Genomic DNA, 18,849 nt, shown 5'->3' with positions numbered 1-18,849 from the left:
CAGCAAGGGAGCCCATCAATAGGTACATAATCCAGCCATGACTGACAATGAGGGGGTTTGGACCTCAGGAAAACTTGAGTACTGAGGGTGTATTGGGCTGGGTCCACCAATATTCCTAAAGGCAATAGTGTTTGGTACCAATGTTGCTGTTACTGTTTGTGGTGAATAATTTCTCTTGCCTTTCTTCTCAGATGTTTACTCTAGTTCCTTGTCTCTTACAATGAGAAGAATCAAGACCCTTTATGGAGTTGTTGACACATTATATATTTTTCTCTGAAGTAGGCATTGGGATCTCCTTCAACATTATCCTCTTCCTCTTCTACCTTTTTGAGTTCCTTCTTGAACGCAGGCTCCGGATCATTGACCCACTCATCAGTGTCTTGGCCCTCATCCACCTTGGGATGCTAACAGTCATTGGGTTCGCAGCTGGTGACATTCTTGCATCTCAGAATATGTGGAATGACATCAAGTGTAACTCCCTGCTTCACTTGTACAGGCTTTTGAGAGGCCTCTCTCTTTGTGCCACCTGCCTGCTGAGCATCCTTCAGGCCATCATCCTCAGCCCCAGAAGCTCCTGTCTGGGAAAGTTCAAACCTAAATCCCCACAACAGAGCCTGTGCCCCCTTCTCGTGCTGTGGGCCTTCTACATGTCCTGTGGTGCTCAGTTCTCCTTCTCCTATGTTGCTGAGTACAATGTCACCTCACATGGTCTCATATTTGTCACAGAATCTTGCATTATTTTACCGATGGAGTATAGCAGCAGACCCTTATTTTCCATACTGAGGATATTTCGAGATGTGTCCTTTCTAGGTCTCATGGCCCTTTCCAGAGGGTACATGGTGGCTCTTTTGTGCAGACACAAGAAGCAGGCTCAGTACCTTCACAGATCCAGCCTTTCTGCAAAACTGTCCCCAGTGCAAAGAGCCACCAGGACCATCCTGCTGCTCATGAACTTCTTTGTCCTAATGTACTGTTTGGACTGCATCATATTTGCCTCAAAACTGATGCAGGACAGTGCCCCAGTCCACCACAGTATCCACATGATGGTCTCCAATGGCTATGCCACCGTAAGCCCCTTGCTGTTCATTGGCACTGAGAAACGCATTGCTGGCTTCTTACAATCCTTGGTGGGGAGGACAGAAAATGCTTAACTAGTGAGGGAAGGACGAGTTCACTTAAGGAGCCAACTGACAGATGCTCGCTGACAGATGGTGAATCCCAGCCTCGTGTTCATGCTCCTCCAGATAAGTGAACAAATGACTCCTGCTTTGTTAAACTGCTTCCATTGAAATGTGTGTTACAGCACCTGTACATATTTGAGCCAAATGTCTTCATGTGAATTTCTGCTTGGCGTCAGCAAGGAACACCTGTTACACATGACAGATTAGGGTGCTCTGTGCACCTATCAATAACCTAAACTGTATAGCACTTTTTAATAAGCCAATCATCTCAACACTTTGTATTTTACCTAATTAAATATGGATGCATTATCACAAAATTGCATATCATTCATCAACAGTTCTTTCATAGTTATGGAAAAGTAATTGATTCAAAGTCTCAGATGCTTGCTTGTTTATAGTAACAGCACTTAAGCACAGCCACGATGGAAATAACTCTCTGTCCATAAGCAGATGAATGTACCAACCACATGTGGCCTTTATATATCATGGACTATTACTCAGCTTAAACAGGAAGGAAAGCCACCTGTAGGTGTAGGTCCACCACAGAGGAATACATACTTCCCGTGACATGTCAGTCATAGAATGACAAGCTTCTGTATATCTAGGGGTGGAACTGAGAGTACTGTACTGTAATTTTTCAAGAAAGGAAAATGCAATGGTGTTTGCCAGGGGTTGAGGAATGGCACAGTGGAGAATTCTTAATTGGTGTAGAATGACCATTCAGAACAAGAAGAAACAACCGTAATCTTCTGAAACCAAATGACAGGCTGGAGGAGTGGAGGGGGTCTGGGCTGGGTAGGGGTGAGGTAACAGTGCTTTCTGCACAAGCATGAAGACTGAATTTGAATCTTTAACACCTATGTAAAAGCTATGCAGGGTGTGAGTTCTTGTAGCCCCCAGCACTGAGGGGGCAGAGACAAGTAAGACCCTAGAGCTCATTGACCAGATACCCCAGCCAGACTGATAAGGTTCAGATTGATTAGGTTAATTTACCTTGCAAGCATGAAGACCTTAGCTTGAGTGCAGAGAAGCCACATAAAGCCAGACAGGGTAGTACCTATCTGTACTCAGTGCTCCTATGTTGAGATGGAAGCAGAGATAGGAGAATTCCTAGAAGCTTGCAGGACAACTAACCAGAAGTACACAGCAGAGAACAACAAATGCGACCTGATTACTTATGAGATTAAGATTGCTTAATATGGCTTCAAGGAATTAAACCAGGCTGGTAAGAGGGGCCACAGCAAGACTGAGGCTATGAAAATTTTATGAAGAGCAATCAGACTTTTTATACCTTTGTCAGAAACAGATATAATGGCCGTTGCCAGGATCAACACAGTGGTAGTTGCCAGGATACACTGACATTTGCAAGCACTAGAGGGTACACAAAGTTTATGTCTAAGAGTAATTGTCCTGTCGAGTTTCCATGTTTCCTTCACTACTAAAGAAACATGCAGAGAAATGTTGTTATTAAAAACAAAATCCCAACCATTCAAATATTAGTTATAAAGACTTAGGATCCAGATGCTGGGGTGAAAGCTTGCTAGCTCAGAGAGGCAGAGAAAGACTTTCCTTCTCACCTGATCTTCCTACTCAGCTCACGCCCCAGAAGGAAGCCCCTTCTTCTCCACACTGTCTTAAATTCCCTTCACCTAAATGCCCCTCTTTCCTGTTAACTTCCTGTCAGCTGGTTTCTACTCCACCTCTTGACCTGGGGTTAACTTTACTTAATCCTGTGTACAGAAAGCTCTTGGATTAAAGGTGTGTGTGAGGGCTGAGCTACACCAAACAAGAAACATTTTGCACTCTCACAATAGGATCAAATGTCCTGCATCAGAGAAACACAAAACTGCCAAACACTTCAGCTGCCTGGGGGAGTGTGTCAGTTTCTCAGGAACGGAAGGCGCTTAGTGTCCCAGGAGCCAGGAACTCTAACTTAAGAACCCCTATGCCGCTCAAGGCAGCCAGGCCAGGCCAACTAAATGGTTCCCTGCAAAGATCCTGTCCCAGAGAGAGTGAAATGTAAGATCTGACACCTGAGCATAACCTCTTACCTCCACATACAAGTCCTTACACACACACACACACACACACACACACACACACACACACACACACACACACAGAGGATGAAATGTATAAATAAGGTGGGTTTTGACAGAGGAAGACAGTTAACAATCATTTCTGGCCTCCACATATACACACTTGTACATGTACATAGATACATATGTATTAACCCACACAAATGTGTAACTATGACACACTCATCACACTCAAAGAAAATTTAAATGCCAATATAAGGAGCCTAACTCTTTGCAGAACTCTCTGACTCAGGGAACTGAAAAGATAGATACAGAGGAACCTGGCTGTCTTTTACCAGGAAGGAAGTGCCCCCAGATAACACAGGGACAACCAAGGACTGGAGAGTGAGGATGAGGGACCCCTGAAGAGCCAGCAGTAGAGAGTGAGCATCAACAGCAGGCAGAACTGGCAGTACAGAATGAACATGTCACTCCACAGGGACAGACAGAATGACCGCACACAGTAAGTGAGGGAGAAGAGGAAATCTTCCTGAGGAAGAACTTAATGGTTGTGCATAGGTGATGCCTCTCAGGGGCGTGAAGCTTGAAAGCTTGGGCCTTCCATTTATGGTGGTGGGCAGGCATGGTGACTGATTTCTAAAGAATAAAGCAGGAACAGGGAGAAGGTGCAACCATGGAGAATGAACCAGGCAAAGACAACCTTGACTGAGAAATGACCACAAAGATGGCATGTGGCCCTCACATAATTCCTCCTTGGTCCCCTTGGGGTGGGGTGGATAGACTTCCTCTAGGCATCCCACAGGTGGTCTGTGTGCTGGACTCAGTACAGCAGGAGCCCATATGAGTGTGTAAGGCCACTGCAGCCACAGCTCCCCCTTCCTCTCTCCTTCCTCCACACACACACACCTCAGCTCAGACTCCCAGGCTCCCTTCAGGAGGATGCTGGAATAGGGAGAAAATGCATCAGTTTGGGGTGAGCAAGTGGACTGGGGAGAGTGAAAGGGCCTGGCCCCCTTTCCCTGTGGCACTGGGCTTTGAGCTGTTAAAAATCACTGCTTGTGACAAGTTTTCCTGCTCTGGGTTCTTGTGAATTCTTGAAGGAGGCTGGGAAAGGGGGGGGGGAGCATTCCTTCATAGTACTTACTGGACTCTGCCTGGATGTTCTGAGCAGAAGGTAACTCAGTCAAACAACTTGTGCGGACACCAGCTATAACATGTCTGTGTGCATGCTGGCCGTGCGTGTGTGAACTTACTGGTGTCCTCTGCAGCTACTAACTTCCAGGATGCATGTTCTCACGGGGAAACTGAATCTGATCCACCCTAAGATCCAGACCCTCCTGAGATCAGACTAACTGCAGACTTAAGGTTGGCAGATTGGTGCTAGGCCAGGCTAGTCTCCCATTTGCAACTTCTGTATGGGTCTAGGAAGGAGGCATTTCCCACCTCCCTCCCTGCTCCCCCACTATGACCAAGTGAGTGTTACATCTTCAAGCAAACCAAGCTGCCGGGAGCCAAAGCTATCTACAGAAGCCAAAGTCAAAGCTATCTAGTAGAGACAAAGGTAGTTACTGAAGCCAAAACCAAGTAGAAAGCAAAGGTCATTTAGTGGAGACCTAAGGCTATTTAGTGAAAGAATTATCTAAGACCCTAAATCATGGGTTATAGATTGTGAGGACATCCGTTTGTTAGAGCATCCGTAAGATATCTTTAGAAACCATCCTTATGGTATCTTGCAGGTACAATATTTAACCCATGAAAGCACTCTTTCTATCTCCTGCAGCAGTAAATTAACCTTCCCCCTTTCCTGACTTCTCCCTATATAAGTTGGGTAAAAATTTCTAATAAACGGAAGCCTTGATCAGATGAACAGACTTGGCTTTCATTCCTGCGTCTCTTTTCCTCTCCCCCCACCCCCATTCCTTCCACTCTCCTCCCTTAGGAACCCTGTTGAAGCCCCTCGGAACAGGGCACCAAGCTATCACCAGGTCAGAATTGTTGGCTTTGTGCTTTGTCGCCACCTGCAGGAAGCAGAAGAGAAGGCCACCTCAGTCCCAGGGCAGCACTAACAGTCCCAGGGCAGCAATAGCCACGCCCCCAAACTCCTGTGGGCTCACTGGATCAGGCCCCTGGGTCTCAATCTGGGCTCCAACATTGATTATCTCTGTGGTCTTGGCAAAGTTATTCGTTTCTATTCTCCTGCTCAGTCCGGAAGGACATGGCTCTAACTTCCTTAGGTGGCTGTGAAGGCTGAGGTGCTGTCTCGGGCTGCCACATTAGGGCCGCCTGTGCCTCTGCAAAGTGAGGTTGTGAGATCCATCGCTGCCTCGTGGGGCAATCCTTATCTACAAAATCGTGTTCAAAGCTCTTCCTGTTGTCAGGTCCCCTGGATAGGTTGTCGTTTCCCACTTGTATTTGGTGGTGGGTGTGATTGTAGGAAAACACACATTTAAGGGGGGTGGGGATATTCCTGAAATACCTAGAGCTGCTGGGAGCCCTGAGTTGGGTAAATGAATGGATGAAGAAGAGATACACTACCCCACGGGCAGTGTCAGGGAAATCAAAGGAGGTGAGTGATTACAGGCCTCCTTGATGGAGACAGGAGCAGAGACTAGAGGTTGTAAAACGTCCTGAAGATTCATGTCTCTTCTGGAAACTGCATTCAGCACTTCCCTTTCAGGAGCTCAAGTTTCTCCCTGTGCTCTTCCGTATATGCTGTTCTCTGGTGCCACCGTGTGGTAGGAGGAGGAATCGGCAGGAGGACCAGACAGGATTCATTGTTTAGGATTAAAGGGGTGTACTAAGAGTGTGTCTGTATTCCAGCCAGACGGATTAAGAGTGTGTACTAGGAAGAACAAGATGGCGGTGCCAGGAGAACACTGCATCTGAGGAGCAGGACAGCAACCAAGAGACTGAACTCTGGGCCCTAAAACAACAGTGATTGTGTTTCCCAGGTAAGAGGAAACCCCCACAGCCTGTGAATCAGTCGGGTCCACTCTCAGGTCACCCAGCCAGAACCGAAAGAGATCCCAGGTCATGCAGGCACTAGGTCTCTAGACCAGAGTCACACTCCTGCATATCCTGATCACCTTCCCAGGCTGAATGGTGGGCACCATAACACCAGAGACTGGGAGCCCCAGTCAGTAGAAAAACCCACAGGGAAGGAAGGAAATAGGGCTGGTCACAGGTCACCCAGTCTTTCCCTGGAAATGTTTTCTGAGAATGGCAGGTGTGTGCCCCCAGATCTGAACTGGGCTGCAGCCACGAGCACAGAGTCTGGCTGAACGCCCAGCTCTGTGTCACAGACAGAGCTGTGAGACTCGGCAACAGAGACTGGGAGTCCCTGTCGGAGAAATCCTCACAGGGAATGAAGCAAACGGGGTCAGACTTAGACCACCCAGTATATCCCTGGAAAAAGTCCCACAGACCAGCCCAACTTACTGACCTGCTGTGCACCAGGTAGCCTGCTGCTACCAGGAGAGCAGTACTCACCTGCCACAGATTACCACTTGTGTACTGGGACAAAGAGACTCAACCTCAGACCTATAGAAGCCTAGAATCCCTGAGATCAACCCCCAGATACTGCTCCAAGGGGCAACCAGTTATCCCTCACATAACTGACCAAACCACAGGACACACAGGTTACAGCAGCAGCTCACTAAATTTACAGCAAGAAACCCAGAAGCAGGGCAGCTGTCTGTAGGACTTCTCCGGGAGAGAGGAGAGCCCCCTTGACTAACAAGGACCACAGTTAACAGTCAGGTCTCTACGCCTGAGGCAAACTGTGGCAACTCCTGAAAAACACTAGCCATAAAAAATGTTGAGGAGATTCCTTAAGGAAAATCCATCTTCCTGCTAAGGGGATTCTCTCCACTACAGGATTCCGGGAACCACCAGAAACTAACTCCCAACAGCTAAGATATCCCAATGGGTAGAGGCCAGCATAAAAGCTCAATGAACAAAAGACAGAGCAATATGACATCTCCAGAACCCAGTTATCCAGGGGCAAGAGGCCTGGACACCCAAGTTTAATTGAAATTCAAGAAGATGACTTAACATCTATGCTCATGAAGAAGATAACAGAAGGAAAAAAAATGTGTAAAGACCTGGAGGAAGATAGACTCAAACAGATTATGGCCATGCATAAAGAAATACAGGAAGTTGCAGCCAAACAGTTTGTGGACTTTAGAGAGGAAATACTTAAATCACTGAAACAAATAAAAGGAACAGAGGATTGTTCAAACAAACAGCTGAATGAATTGAAGGAAAAACAGGAAAATACACAGTCAGATAAGTGAAGGAAATCAACAAAATGGCTCAAGATCTGAAGATAGAAGAGAAAAAATTAAAAAAAAAAAAGGAGGAAATTATGGACAGAAAGAAATTAGGGAAGAGAATAGAAACTACAGAGGTAAGCATAACCAACAGACTACAAGAGATGGAAGAAAGAATCTCAGGTGTAGAAGATACAATGGAAGAAATCAATGTATCTGTCAAAGAAAATGTTAAATCTGAAAAATTTCTGACACACACCGTCCAAGAAATTCAAGACAACATAAAAAGACAAAACCTAAGAATAATAGGAATCTAGGAAAAAGAAGATTCCCTCCTCCAAGGCCCAGAAAATATTTTCAACAAAATCATTGAAGCAATTTGACCAACTTAAAGGAGAGGCCAATAAGAATACAAGAGGCCTACAGAACAACTAATAAATTAGACCAGAAAAAAATGTCCTCCCGCTACATAATAATCAAAACAGTTTGTATACCGAAGAAAGAAAAAATATTAAAAGCTGCAAGGGGAAAATGCCAAGTAACATATAATGGCAAACCCATCAGAATCACACCTGACTTCTCAGCTGAGACTATGAAAGCCAGAAGGGCCTGGACAGATATCATGACAGACCTAAGAGAACACAGATGTCAGCCCAGACTACTATAACCAGCAATACTCTCATAGACGGAGAAAACAAGATATTCAATGACAAATACAACTTTCAACAATACCTACACACAAATCCAGCATTACAGAAAACACTAGAAGGAAAAATACAATTCAAGAAACCTACCTATTTTCAAGAAAACACAGGAAATAATTAACCTCACTACAGTTAAACGAAAAGCAACCAAGCACACAAACATATGACCACAGCCAACATCAAAATCACAGGATCTAACAGCCACTGGTCATTAATTTCTCTCAACATCAATGGACTCAATTCTCCAATAATAAGACACAGACTAACAGAATTGATGCACTAACAAGACTCAGCAACCTGTTGCATACAAGAAAGATACCTAAGTCACAAAGATAGACATTACCTGAGGGTAAAGGGCTGGAAGACTGCTTTCCAAGTAAATGGACCCAAGAAGCAAGCAGGAGTAGCCATTCTAATATCTGATAAAATATACTTTCTTCCAAAATTAATCAAAAGAGATGGAGAAGGACACTTCATACTCATCAAGGGAAAATTCCACCAGGAAGACATCACAATCCTGAATATCTATGCCCCTAATACAAGGGCACCCACATTTGTAAAAGATACATTGATAAAACTTAAACCAAACATAGATCTCCACACATTAATAGTGGGAGACTTCAACACCCCACTCTCAACAAAGGACAGGTCAAGAAAACAGAAATTAAACAAAGAAACAATGTCTCTAACAGAGGCCATGAATCAAATGGACCTAACAGACACTTACAGAACCTTAAACCCAAACACAAAATATTTACCTTCTTCTCAGCACCTCATGGAACATTCTCCAAAATAGACCATATAGTTGGTCACAAAGCAAGCCTCAACAGATACAAGAAGATTGAAATAATCCCTTGTATCCTGTCTGATCACCATGGAATAAAGCTGGACATCAACAACAACAGAAATAGCAAAAAGCCTACATACACATGGAAACTGAACAACTTGATACTCAATGACAGCTGGGTCAGGAAAGAAACAAAGAAAGAAATTAAAGTCTTCCTAGAATTCAATGAAAATGAAGGCACAACATATCCACACTTATGCGACACAATGAAAGGAGTGCTGAGAGGAAATTCGTAGGACTAAGTGCCTTCAAGAAGAAATTCAAGACAACTCATTCAAAGAACTTAATGTCTCACCTACAAATCATAGAAAAAGAAGAAGTAGACACACCAAAAAGGAGTAGACGGCTGGAAATAATCAAACTCAGGGCTGAAATCAATCAATTAGAAACAAATAAAACAATTCAAAGAATCAATGAAACCAAGAGCTGGTTGTTTGTGAAAATCAACAAGATCGACAAACCCTTAGCCAAGCTAACTAAAAGACAGAGAGACACCATCCAAATCATTAAAATCAGAAATGAAAAGGAGGACATAACTATAGACACTGTGGAAATCCAAACAGTCATTAGGGCTTATATACTTCAAAAGTGTATATGCCACAAAATTTGAAAATCTAAATGCAATGGATACTTTTCTTGATCAATTCCAACTACCAAAGCTTAATTAAGACCAGGTAAATCAATAAATTAGTCCCATATATACCAAGGATATAGAAGCTGTCATTGAGAGTTTCTCATCCAAAAAAAGCCCAGGACCAGATGGTTTCAGCACAGAATTCTACCAGACCTTCAAAGAAGAGTTAACTCCAGTTCTCTTCAAACTGTTCCACAAAATAGAAACAGAAAGAACACTACCCAACTCATTCTATGAAGCCACAGTCACCTTGGTACCTAAACCTCACAAAGACCAAAAAAAAGAGAGAATTTCAGGCCAATCTCCATTATGAACATTGATGCAAAAATACTCAACAAGATACTTGCAAACTGAATACAAGAACACATCAAAGATATCATCCACTATGACCAAGTAGGCTTCATCCCAGGTATGCAGGGGTGGTCCAATATATGGAAATCCATCAATGTGATCCACCAAAATATGAAACTGAAAGAAAAAAAACCACATATAACCTCCTTAGATGCTTAAAAATCATTTGACAAAATTCAACATCCATTCATATTTAAAGTATTGGAGAGAATCAGAGATACAAGGCACATATCTAAACCTAGTAAAGGTAATATACAGCAAGCCTAGAGCCAACATCAAGCTAAACAGAGAGAAACTTAAAGCAATCCCAATGAAATCAGGGACAAGGCAAGGCTGCCACTCTCTCCATATCTCTTTAACATAGTTTTGGAAGTCCTTGACAGAACAATAAGACAGTTGAAGGAGATCAAGGGAATACAAATTGGAAAAGAAGAAGTCAAAGTATCACTATTTGCAGATGATATGATAGTATACCTGAGTGACCCCCGAAATTCTACCAGGGAACTCCTATAGCTGATAAACACCTTCAGCAAAGTGGCCATATACAAAATTAACTCAAAAAAATCAGTAGCCCTCTTGTATACAAAAGACAAAAGGGCTGAGAAAGAAATTATGGAAACAACACCCTTCACTATAGCCACAAATGACATAAAGTACCTTGGTGTAACCCTAACCAAGCATGTCAAAGATCTGTATGAAAAAAATTTCATGTCTCTGAAGAAAGAATTAGAAGAAGACATCAGAAAATGGAAAGATCTCCCATGCTCATGGCTTGGCAGGATTAACATAGGAAAAATGGTCATCTTACCAAAAGCCATCTACAGATTCAATGCAATTCCCATCAAATTACCAACACAATTCTTTACAGACCTTGAAAGAAAAATTCTCAACTTCATATGGAATAACAAGGAACCCAGAATTGCTAAAACAATCCTCTACAATAAAAGATCTTCTGGAGGTATCTCCATCCCTGATCTCAAGCTGTACTATAGAGCAACAGTCAGAAAAACTGCATGGTTCTGGCATAGAAACACAATGGTGGATCAAGGGAACAAAACTGAAGACTCAGAAATAATCCCAGACACTTATGGACAACTGATCTTTGACAAAGATGACAAAACCATACAATGGAAAAAATATAGCATCTTCAACAAATGGTGCTGGTCTAAGTGGATGTTTTCATGTAGAGAAATGCAAATAGATTTATACTTGTCACCCAGCACAAAATTAAAGTCCAAGTGAATCAAAAACCTCAACATGAAATGAGACACATTAAATGGGTTAGAAGAAAAAGTGTGGAAGACCCTAGAACTCATTAACAGAGGAGACAATTTCCTGAACAGAACACCAACAACATGGGCTCTAAGAGCAACAATCAATAAATGGGACCTCATGAAACTGAAAGGCTTCTGTAAAGCAAAGGACACTGTCATCAAAACAAAATGACTGCCTACAGATTGGGAAAGAATCTTCACCAACTCTTTACCTGACAGATGGCTAATATCCAGTATATATAAAGAACTAAAAAAGCTGAAAAGCAACAAACCAATTAATCCAATTAAAGAATGGGGAACAGAGCTAAACAGAATTCTCTGTAGAGGAATATTGAATGGCAGAGAAACTCTTATAGAAATGCTCAACCTCATTACCCATCAGCAGAATGCAAATCAAAATGACCCTGAGATTTCAAATTACATCTATCAGAATGGCCATGATTAAAAACTCAAGTGAAAACACATTCTGGAGGGGTTCAGAAGAAAGGCAAACCTCCTCCACTGCTGGTGGGAATGTAGACTTGTACACACACTCTGGAAATCCATCTGGTGCTTTGTCAGACAAACAGAAATAGCGCTTCCTCATATCCAGCCATAGCACTCCTAGGCATATATCCAAAAGAGGATCAAGTACACAATAAGAACATATGTTCAATCATGTTTTTAGCACCTTTATTCGTAACAGCCAGAAGCTGGAAACAACCCAGATGTCCCTCAACTGAAGAATGGATACAGAAATTGTGGTACATCTACACAATGGAATATTACTCAGCAATGAAAAATAAAGAAATTATGAAATTTGCAGTTAAATGGTGGGAACTGGAAAGGATCATCCTGAATTATCTGTCCCAGAAGCAGAAAGACACACAGGGTATATACTCATTTATATTGACATATAATATAGGATAAACCTACTAAAATCTGTACATATAAAGAAGCTAATCAGGAGGGAGGATTCTGACTAAAATGCTCAATCCCCATCCTAAAAGGCAAAGAGGATGGACATCAGAAGAAGAAGAAAACAGGAAACAAGTTAGGAGTCTGCCACAGAGGGCCTATGAAAGGCTCTGCCCTGCACACTATCAAAGCAGATGCTAAGACTTATGGCTAACTGTTGGGCAGAGAGCATGGAATCTTATGAAAGAAGTGGAAAATAGTAAGATCTGGAGAGGACAGGAGGTCCCCAAGGAGAGCAACAGAACAAGATAATTTGAACAGAGGTGTCTTTCCAGATACTCATACTCCAACCAAGTACCATGCAAGGAGATAAACTAGAACAACTGCACAGATGTAGCCCATGGCAGTTCAGTGTCCAAGTGGGTTCCATAGTAATCATTAGAGGAACTGTCTCTGACATGAACTGATTTGCCTGCTCTTTGATTACCTTCTCCTGAGCGGGGAGTAGCCTTACCAGGCCAGAGAAGATGACAATGCAGCCACTCCTGATGAGATCTGATAGACTAAGATCAGAAGGAAGGAGAGGGGGACCTCCCCTATCAGTGGATTTGAGGAGGTGCATGCATGAAGAAGGGGGAGAGAAGGTGGAATTAGGAGGGGAGGATGGTGGGGTACATGGGGGGGGATACAAAGTGAATAAAGTGTAATTAATAAAAGTTTAAAAAAAAGAGTGTGTACTAAGAGAGTGTCTGTATTTCAGCCACATCGCACAGAACTAGGTCTTCGCATGTGATCTCCTGCCAGAGTAGCCATGTTGCTAGATTAAAATTCCCCTTCAGCTGGGTGACTTTTATGTGTGATTTATACTGAGTTTCACAGTTTAACTTCATAAGAAACACCACCTAGAAAGTCATAGTGAAGAGTTTAAGTTAGCCTGGGTATAGTTAGCCTGAGAATAACTCCATTTTAAAATAAAGAACCATCTTGACTGGGAGCTGAATTCAGGTACCAAGAAATATCACAAAATGTGCACCTGGCAGAAAACAAAGTTAACTCTCCCAGCACCATCTCTAGGAAATATCATAGAATAAATACTTCATAGAAATTAGAGACAATCTCCCTGGCAATAATCAAGGGAAATCGGTTGATAATCTGGTGGGAAATTCTCCCCAATGTTTCAGATATAGATTAAAAGAATAGCCATTGTGATCATATGTCTTAGGCAATTGTTCCTCAGAGAGGCATATACCTTAGGTAATTGTGATTCAGAAAAGGTCACCTCACCCATCTAACTTTTACCTAATCCTGTAACATCAAGGCATATGCCCCCCGTTTGCTGTCATAGAAACATGTGCTTCCCTGTTTGCTGTCATGAAAACTCCCTGATCACAGACTTTCCCTAAAAAACCTTGCTCACTCAGGGCTCCAGGTCCCACTTCTCTACTGGTGCATCAGTGAGACTCGGTCTTGAGTTTGATTGCTCTCATAATAAAGCTCTCTTGCTATTGTATCGAGTTGTCTCCTGGGGGCTCTGAGGATCTCCTGAACCTGGCATTACATTTGGGGTCTGGTCCAGGGTGCCTCAGGACCTCTAGGACTCCAGACCCAGAGAACTTAATCCCATGGGTAAATGTCTTTTGTGTTGTCTGCCTGCTTTAAGTGTTTGTTTCTGTTCATTGATCTGAAAAGCCTCGATGTGTTGTAGAGGTGTCCAAAAGTGGACAAGAGTGACCTGTTGAGGTCCAGGGCTGCAGGGGTCAAAAAGACATTTTTGGCCTTGTAAGTTTTTGCCTCCCTGGAAATCTTGGGATAGGGAAACCAGAGTGAGGATTGGTTTTCATAGAGTTTCTGGGACTTCTGTGGCAGAGAAGTACAGGAAATGCCAGGTTTTTGGTTTTACTTTGTTTCCGTGTTGGATTAATTTTCTTTTTCTTGGTGTTGTGGCAGGAGTTACTTTTGTATTTTTGTGATTAATTGCTTGTGGTCTTGCAGTTGCCTTTGAAGCCATATCTCTTCTTGCTTTAGTGATTTTAGATATTAGCCCAGGAATAGGTTGTGTGTTGTTGTCTTTAGTTTGTTTTTTGTCTGGGATGGCTGGTTCTTTTTTGTGTATAGTGATTTACTATTTTTTGAAATTGCTCTCCTTACTTCTTTTGCGTTATCCTGAATTTTCTTTATGAAAAGACTGGCTGATGATATGGGACAGAATACTTCCAAACCCCTTGACTTGGTTCTGACACATTTTGGAGAAGTTAAGAATAGAATTCACGGTCTTTCAGTTGATGTGAGGAGAGGAAAAATGATGACTTTTTGCAGCTCAAAATGGCCCACCTTTAATGTGGGCTGGCCACCAGAAGGAACTTTCCACCTTCCCACCATCCTTGCAGTGGAAAATGGTGTTTTTCAGCAAAAATGTGGGCACCCAGACCAATTGCCATATATTGTAGTCTGGAAAGACCTAATGATTCATCCACCTTCATGGATTAAGCCCTTTCTGACACCCACTAACAATCCTCCTTCCACAGACTAAACAAAACCAGAGGCCACTGCCTTGGCACCCTCACACCCCCTTTACTCTCTTTTTCAGGATGAGACTCCCATGGAAATAATTTTTCCAACCCCTCCTCCTCCCACTCCTCAGCGAGCTCCAGCCCTTTATCCAGGTTCTGGCTCAGCACCAAAAACCCAGAGCCCCTTGGCAGCCTCTCCCTCGGGGAACCAGATGACTGGAGAACTCAGAATCCAAGTTCTCTGACAATTCTAGGGATTTGATTGATCTCATTGAAACTGTTCTTTTCACCCACCAGCCCACCTGGGATGATTTCAGCAGCTTTTTAAAGTTTTGTCTGCCATAGAGGAGTGCGGACATATTATATCAGAAATGCACAAAAATGTCCCAGACACTACAGGAGTCGAAACCACAGATGAAGGCCATACTGATGATTACTTTCCCTACAAGAGGCTCTTAAAGTGTCCACAGCGGCTTCTCAGGTAAGAAAGTTGCAAGCCTCCATGGTCATAAAATAGTATTCAACCAGGAGCAAGATGTTCCTCCCTTGAAATTAAAGCTAAAGGGAGTAAAAATTAGTTTTATAGTTTTGTCTGTTTGTTTTAAATATATAAGTTTACTATGTTCTATGTATATTTTGATGTCTGATTATTGATTATTAAATATATTAAGACTTTATATAATTTTGGTCCTGTATTAAAAACCAGGTTTATAAAAATAATAATGTTTAAAACTACATTTATATAAAATATTAAAACTGCACCTCCATGTGTTTGATTACAAGACCTTTTCTTACTGGCAGCCAACATCAAAATAATATACTTGGTATTGATTTTAAAAGTACTGAATTGTTTGCATTGATAAAATCTGGTTTTGACTTTTAAAATTATGATTATATTTTGTGACTTCATTTCTAAAAGGGTACCTGATTTTGATATTGCAAAAACGAGTTTTAAAAAGTTATGTTTCAGGTTATGAAATATTTTAAAGTTTATCAGGTATTTTAGACAATGACAGTGGGCATTCTAACAGAGAACTTGAAACAATTTCTCAGTCCTTTGGGGGAAGACAAAAGACTTTGGCATTTATTTTGTTAGTTTTACCAAGTGAAACCAAGCCATATGATTTGAACCAATTAAGAAAATTGTAGGGGTGGCCAAGATGGCGGCACTGGGACGACTCTCATTCTGAACAGCAGCACAGCAGGATCGGCACAGTGACCAGCAAGCAGAACTCGCAGCCATAAAACACACGTGATTGTGTTCCTCAGATGAGAGGATACCCCACGGTGGGGGGGTTTAATCAGCTTTAACTCACCTGGGTAAACCACAGAAGAGACCCTGGTCCTGCCAGGTGCTTGGTCGCCAGCCCAGAGCAAAACTCAAGCATGATCTGGTCACTGTTCCAGACTGAACTGTGGGCCCACACATCACAGACTGAATTTTCCAGTTGAGAGATAACCCCAAGGAGCAGGAAACAATTGGGACCGACCTTAGGTCACCCAGACATTCCCTGGAAAAGACTCAGGTTCCACGGGCTCCCCTGGAGCCAGCCAGAGCCAGAGCCAGGGACCCAGGCGCCTGCATAGAGCCCTGCCTGCGCACCTGATTCGCTGCCTCAGATAGAACTGTGGGCCCCAGGGCACCAGAGACTCAATTTCACCATTGGGTGCAAATCCACAGGGAGGGAAATGGATGGACTGATCTCAGAGCACTCAGCTGATACCACGACCCTGAAAAGGTCTTGGGAAAATTACCCACTTTAGGTAGACGCCCAGGCTCCCAAAGGCCAGAAAAGCAGAGCCACGGGTGGGCATTTGTGCTGGTGGGTTCTACTCGCCGCCACCCCAGACAGAATGGCAGTCCCCAAAGCAAAGCCTGGGTGTCCCTGGCAGGAGGAAATCCCCAGCCAGGGGGATCATCAGGTCTAACGCTCAGGACACCCAGCACCAAAAGACTTTCTGGATTCACGCAGGCTCTAGGCTCTAGCTTTCTACTGCAGGCAGGAGTGCTGTGCTCAGCCACCATTATTGAGTACCCCTCGGGCACTGGGGCACACAGATGCATCCTCAGACCTACAAAAGCCAGAGAGCCATTACAGCAGCCCTCAGATACTGTGCCAAGGATCAACCAGTTACCCCTAGCTAGGCTGACAAAACTGTGGGAAACCGTGGTCCTTCAAAAGGGCTGCACCCACAGTGTCCAGACCAGAGCAGTGCCTGCAGCCGACATCCCAGACAGGGACACACAGCTTCTGGTCCAGACTGAGGCACCCAGCCTCCAGACCAAAGCGGCGCCCCCAGGCGCCAACTCAACCCAGGTGCACATTCTCCAGGCCCAGAGTGGAGCACTCAGCCTCTGGCCCAGAGACTTGCTGGGCGCCCCTCTTACTTTCCCGGACAGAACTGTGTGCCCCAGGATAACAGACTGAGTTTCCCTGTTGGGAGAAAACCCCACAGCTAGGGAATCAGCAGGTTCTTCAAGAGGACTGTACCTGGAAAACTGTAACAATAGCAGCAGCTCACTAAATTTATAACGGGAAACCCAGCAGTGGGGCAGCTGTCTTGAGCACTTATATGGGTAAGAGGAGAGCCCCCCTGCCCAACAAAGACCTCAGCTACTACTCAGGGCTATACACCTGAAGTGAGCAGTGGCAATTCCTGAGAAACACTGGCCATACAGTGACCATAACCAAAAAGTAGAGGAGGACTCCTTCAGGAAAATCATCTTCATGCCAAGGGGATTCTCCCTACATCAGGACTCCAGGAAGCACAGAAACTAACAGCCAACACCTAGTACAGCCCAATGGGTAGAGGTCAGCGTAAAAGCTCAACCAACAAAAGACAGAGCAATACGGCATCTCCAGAACCCAGCCATCCAGGGGCGAGCAGCCCTGGACAACCCAGCATAATAGAAAATCAAGAAGATGACCTTACATCTATGGTGATGAAGAGGATAATAGAGGAAACAAATAAAATACGAAAAGAATTATAGGAAGATAAAACCAAAAAGATCATGGCTATCCATAAAGAAAGGGAGGAAGTTAAAGACAAGCAGATTATGGCCATCCATGAAGAAATATGGGAAGATGCAGCCAAACAGTTTGCAGCCTTCAGAGAAGAAATAATTAAATCACTGAAAGAAGTAAAAGAAACAGAGTTGAAGGAACTAAAAGAAAAAGAGGAAAATACAATCAGACAGGTGAAGGAAGTAAACAAAACAAATCAAGACCTGAAGATAGAACTGGAAATATTAAAGAAAACACAAATGGAGGAAATAATGGAGAGGAAGAATTTAGGGAAGAAGACAGGAACTACAGAGATAAGCATAAACAACAGACTACAAGAGATGGAAGAAAGAATCTCAGGTGTAGAAGATAAAATGGAACAAATCGATGTATCTGTCAAAGAAAATGTTAAATCCAAAAAATTCTTGACACAGACCATCCAAGAAATCAAAGATAATATGAAAAGACAAAACCTAAGAATAATAGGAATAGAGGAAAAAGAAGACTGCCTTCTACAATGACCAGAAAATATTTTCAACAAAATCATGGAAGAAAATTTCCCCAAGTTAAAGGAGAAGCCAATAAGAATACATGAGGCCTACAGAACATCCAACAAATTTGACCAGAAAAGAAAATCCTTCCGCAAGGGAAGGATTGCAAGGGAAAAAAAATAAAGAATTTAAGTTAGCCTGGATATACTTTTCCTGAGTATAACTCCATTTTTGAAATAAAGAGCCATCTTAACCTGAAGCTGAATTCAGGTACCTGGAAAAATCACAAAATGTGCACCTGGCAGAAAACAAAGTTAACTCTCCTAGCAACAGCTTTCAGGAAATATCACAGAATAAATACTTCATAGAAAATAGAGACAATCTCCCTGGCAATAATCAATGAGAATTGCTTGAGAATCAGGTGGGAAAATTCTCCCCATGTTTCAGATATAGATTAAAAGAATAGCCATTGTGAATCATAAGTCTTAGGCAATTGTGCCTAAGAGAAGCATATGCCTTAGGCAATTGTGATTCAGAGGTCACCTCAGCCCTCTAACTTTTACCTAATTCTGTAATGTCAAGGCATATGCCCCCCATTTGCTGTCATAGAAATATGTGCCCCCCCGTTTGTTCTCATGGAAACCC

General features: G+C 43.1%; 1 pseudogene; it reads left to right on the top strand.

The window, feature by feature from the left end:
• Positions 1-220: 220 nt before the first annotated feature.
• LOC132654010 (vomeronasal type-1 receptor 90-like) lies at positions 221-1,151 on the top strand (annotated as a pseudogene).
• Positions 1,152-18,849: the final 17,698 nt, after the last annotated feature.

This window comes from Meriones unguiculatus, chromosome 5 (genome assembly GCF_030254825.1).
Source record: "Meriones unguiculatus strain TT.TT164.6M chromosome 5, Bangor_MerUng_6.1, whole genome shotgun sequence".
Classification (NCBI taxonomy): domain Eukaryota; kingdom Metazoa; phylum Chordata; class Mammalia; order Rodentia; family Muridae; genus Meriones; species Meriones unguiculatus.
Note: the sequence above shows the minus strand (reverse complement) of the source record. Positions and strands in the feature narration are given on the sequence as shown.